Source organism: Palaemon carinicauda, chromosome 34 (genome assembly GCF_036898095.1).
Source record: "Palaemon carinicauda isolate YSFRI2023 chromosome 34, ASM3689809v2, whole genome shotgun sequence".
Classification (NCBI taxonomy): Eukaryota; Metazoa; Arthropoda; class Malacostraca; order Decapoda; family Palaemonidae; genus Palaemon; species Palaemon carinicauda.
The window spans coordinates 31,684,847-31,689,846 of NC_090758.1; the positions used below are offsets into that span (position 1 = coordinate 31,684,847).

Here is a 5,000-nt window from a genome sequence, read left to right on the forward strand (position 1 = left end):
CAGCTAGCCTCATCTTGGTGTGAATCAAATATCATTTCGAAAAAAAAAAATTACTCATAAGTTTGCGCAGAGATAACTCAGATTTGATTTCCAGAGAGGCCAGGAAATTCTTGCTTGTTCTGTCCAGTTAGATCTATTGAGAAAGCCATGGCGTTAGTATTCGTATCACAAATATATTTCGTGATAATCTGACCAATCAGATATTCTACATGCCCACAAACACAGTATATAACAATGTATATATATATATATATATATATATATATATATATATATATATATATATATATATATAAATATATATATAAGTATGTATATATATATACATATATATATATCTATCTATATATATATACATATATATCTATATATATATATATATATATATATATATATATATATATATATATATACATATATATATATATATATATATATATATATATATATATATATATACATATATATGTTTATATATACATATATATATATATATATATATATATATATATATACATACATATATATAATATAATATATATATAATATATATATATATATATATATATATATATATATATATATGATAAATTTTGCAAATTTTTACGTGTTTTTCATATTCAAATAAGCCATATATATTTTGATATATTAATGTCTGGATTCTCTTAACGACCTCGGGATCAGAGCCCCAGGCGAAATCTCACAAAGACAAGAGCTTGGCTCCGGCCGGGAATCGAACCCTGGTCGGCAAGCTTATATAGACAGTGACTGGGTTAGTCTTTACCGCAACACTTCGAATCTTTGCCTCAGAGACTCCAATATTCGCGATAATTGGCTTCACTATCCGAGCAAAGAAAATATATTTGTTTCCAATTAAAAAATCTCTTTCGAATTGTCTCCTGGAATGGAGACTGGAGGAGGTTTGCGATCTATGTTGCAAGTCTCGAGTCAATGTAGTAGTTCGGGAGAGGTTTTGTCTCTGTAACGGCTCCTCATTTAATGAGATGCTCTTCAGTTTGGGTTAATTGAATTTGATTAATTCTCCAAATCTGGAGGTTCTTTGTTTTCATTTTAAATATTCTTTTCTTCACCTATCTTGTATATAATTATTACTATTATTATTATTATTATTATTATTATTATTATTGATACGTGCAAAATGCTTCCCTTGAAGTTGTATATATATAACCCCCCCCCCCCTCTCTCTCTCTCTCTCCTCTCTCTCTCTCTCTCTCCTCTCTCTCTCTCTCTCTCTCATGCAAACCCATAAACGTGGCACTGTCAGGTAGTCTGAAATTCAGCTGTTAAATTGTTAATCTCCATTTACCATTTGGCTTGTGCTTTCTGGGTCTAAGAAAAAGATATTAGACCTCTCTCTCTCTCTCTCATCTCTCTCTCTCTCTCTCTCTCTCTCTCTCTCTCTCTCTCTCTCTCTCTCTACTCCGCGATGAGAAATAGCAAAGGCGATCTCTTGTATCTGGGATGTCTCAAATGGAGATAGGGGCCAGCGAGATGGACGTGGGTGAAGGAAGCATCAAACCAAGACATTTAGGTTGGGAGAATTTGGGATCTTGCAGCTAAAGACTGAAGTCAGAATAACGTCAAACGACACGCTGGAAATGAGTCAGGTCAGTTTAAGAGGAGAATCATACGTGTGGTATATATGGCGTTTTTGCATATTGAATTATTTTCATCTTTACGCCATTACTCTTGTCTTTATTTGGTGTATGCGACTTGCGTAAATTGATGGTTAGATATTTATAAAAGCATGTACATGCACGCAAACAAAACCTCCTCTACAAGGTATGACTACTCCCTACTCCCTATCACCCTAACAGAGGTACGGGCAAGCTGCTGGACGTGACCGAAAAGGATAGTGTATATGGTATCAGAATATGGTCTGCTTGAGGAATGATAGAATGCTATCAGAAATATTTTGTGATAGAAGAATCATTGAGAAAATTACAGTAAATTTTTCTAGGAGATGAATTCGCATAGTAATGATTTTTGGTGATGAGATTAATAAGAGAAGGACAGCCTAAAAACAGGAAATAGTAAAAGAAAATACTACGGTATTATATGGACGTGTAGAATAGAGAGAGAGATATAATCAGAAACGATGTGATTGGAAGATCAGTAATAAAGAGGAAATATTGAGACTATAGTGGGTTGGTCATGTTATGTGACGGCCAGTGGGCCATGTCTGTAAAAGTTTCATGAACATAAATATGGATGGAAACTGAAGGGGAATGCCAAAGATCAGAGGGAGATGTTTTAAAACAACCCACTTATGATATATTAATCCCACTAATTTTCAAGGGATATTTGCAACTCTACCTTTTTCCTTGAAAAGTTTTCAGGGCAAATACCTTATAAGGAAGTTAAACTTGCTTGTTATCAATGGATGTTTTCAACCATAGTATTTTCCTAGAAAGGTTGCAAAGAAACCCTTCTATAAGTGAACTAAACTTACTTCTTTTCAATGAATGTTTTCAACGCTAAAATATTTATGGAAAGCTTTCAAAGCAACCCCTGTTAAGGAAATCAAATCCTACTGTTTATCAAGGGACTTTTTAATCCCTACCGTTTCCTTGGAAAGGTTTCAAAGCATCCCTGTTATAAGGGAACTAAACGTATCCCATTTTTAGGGATGTTTTCAACTCTACCCTTTTACTTGAAACGTTTCTAAAGCAAACACTTGTTAAGATACCTAGACATACTAATTTTCAATGTATTTTTTCAGGCCATATCTTTTTCTTATGGGATCTAAACCCACTTAATTCCAATTGACATCTTCAACCATACCGTTTTTCGTTAAATGGTTTAAAGGCAACAGCGTTATCAGCGAACTGAATCTCCCTTTCAAAGGATTTTTTCAACTTTTCCTTGAACAGGTTTCAACTCAGCCCTGTTTCCAAGGGGAAGTCTTAACCTAATCCCGTTTTCAAAGCATGTTTTCAACTCTTGATTCTACATAGAAGGTCTCAATCGAGAGTTCTTTTGAAAGAATGTTTTCAACGCATCTCAAAACACAGATAGAAAACATCAACCTCACATGGAAATATGTAAAAGCTAAAGACGAAGAAAATGAAGGTCTAGAAACTCTCTCTCTCTCTTACATTTGGCATAGTTATAACACCATCCTACGATCGAGTAGAAACGGTCCACATACGTTTATTAGCTCTGTCGTACATCTGGCAGGTATCTCATGGTCTGTCAGAATATCATCTTTCCTCTGAAATTGTCGACCGAGTATCATCGTCTGTTCGTCTTCCAGTACATTTGCATGCGGAGGAATTATAAGTCTTTAATTGCTTGGAAGTATTTACTGGAAGTAAATAATACATAATTAATGTTTTAATTTTGAAATAATCCAACATTGTTATGGCTACATTTAGTACACATTAGTTCAAATTGTCTTCAACACGATTGATAAGTATTTTTAGCAAGTCTGATGACCGAGATTTGATAGATTGAATATTATACTCTTAAAAGTCTTTAACATAACTGATAACCATAAAAAAATAACATAAGAATTGGATATATTGAACAAAAATATTTTTATTAGCAATATGAATATCAGAATTAATTAAAGGATGTTTCCTTTTCTTTACAAAATTGATAGATGTTTTGAGAAAACAACCAGGTCTGTCTTATTTTCCAAAATTGATGCATAATTCGGAAAAGCTCCAAAACTATCAGGAAATATTATGAAGTTGCATAAGACATTCTCTCTCTCTCTCTCTCTCTCTCTCTCTCTCTCTCTCTCTCTCTCTCTCTCTCTCTCTCTCTCTCTCTCACCTATTTTTCATCTTGTTCAATATAGTTCTTTTTATTTCTATCTACTTTACGGAAACTTATTCATAATAATAAAAATAATAATAATAATAATAATAATAATAATAATAATAATAATAATAATAATAATAATAATAGTAATAATAATAATTATGAATATATTTTCAGTGTTCATAATTTTAGCGATGTTTTCCTTTAAAGCAAATCGCAAATATTCGCTCTCTCTCTCTCTCTCTCTCTCTCTCTCTCTCTCTCTCTCTCTCTCTCTCTCTCTCTCTCTCTCTCTCTCTCTCTCACCTATTTTTTCATCTTGTTCAATATAGTTCTTTTTATTTCTATCTACTTTACGGAAACTTATTCATAATAATAAAAATAATAATAATAATAATAATAATAATAATAATAATAATAATAATAATAATAATAATAATAATAATAATAATAATAATAATGATAATAATAATAATAATAATAATAATTATGAATATATTTTCAGTGTTCATAATTTTAGCGATGTTTTCCTTTAAAGCAAATCGCAAATATTCGCTAAACTTGATAACTAGGATTGTTTCTGCCTCATTAAATGTGGGTCACCTAAATCATGCAGTTAATATTCCCTTCAATTATTAACACTGCTAAAAGTTCCAGACTATATTACAACACTTCACTAATAACAGGGTTAATTATTTTGTTGTTAACCTTCATTTTGTAAATGGTAATAAGTTTTTACTAATCTCTTCTAATATATTTTTAATTGATAATTAGTGCTATATGGATTCTTTATTATTATTATTATTATTATTATTATTATTATTATTATTATTATTATTATCTCATTCTATTATCCATGTATTAATTACTTTAAATACAATGAAAATAATAATAATAATAATAATAATAATAATAATAATAATAATAATAATAATAATAATAATAATAATAATTATTATTATTATTATTATTATTTTTATTATTATTATTATTATTATTATTATTATTATTATTATTATTATTAATATTATTATCTCATTCTATTATCCATGTATTAATTACTTTAAATACAATGAAAATAATAATAATAATGATAATAATAATAATAATAATAATAATTATTATTATTATTATTATTATTATTATTATTATTATTATTATTATTATTATTATTATTATTATTATTATTATTATTATTATTATTATTAAGG

The 5,000-nt window shown here is 29.3% G+C and overlaps 1 protein-coding gene across 1 annotated transcript in view; it reads right to left on the bottom strand.

Moving 5' to 3' along the window:
- Window positions 1–5,000, bottom strand: part of LOC137626797 (uncharacterized) — a 783,811-nt gene that overhangs the window by 1,275 nt on the left and 777,536 nt on the right. The gene's annotated exons all lie outside the window — the stretch shown is intronic.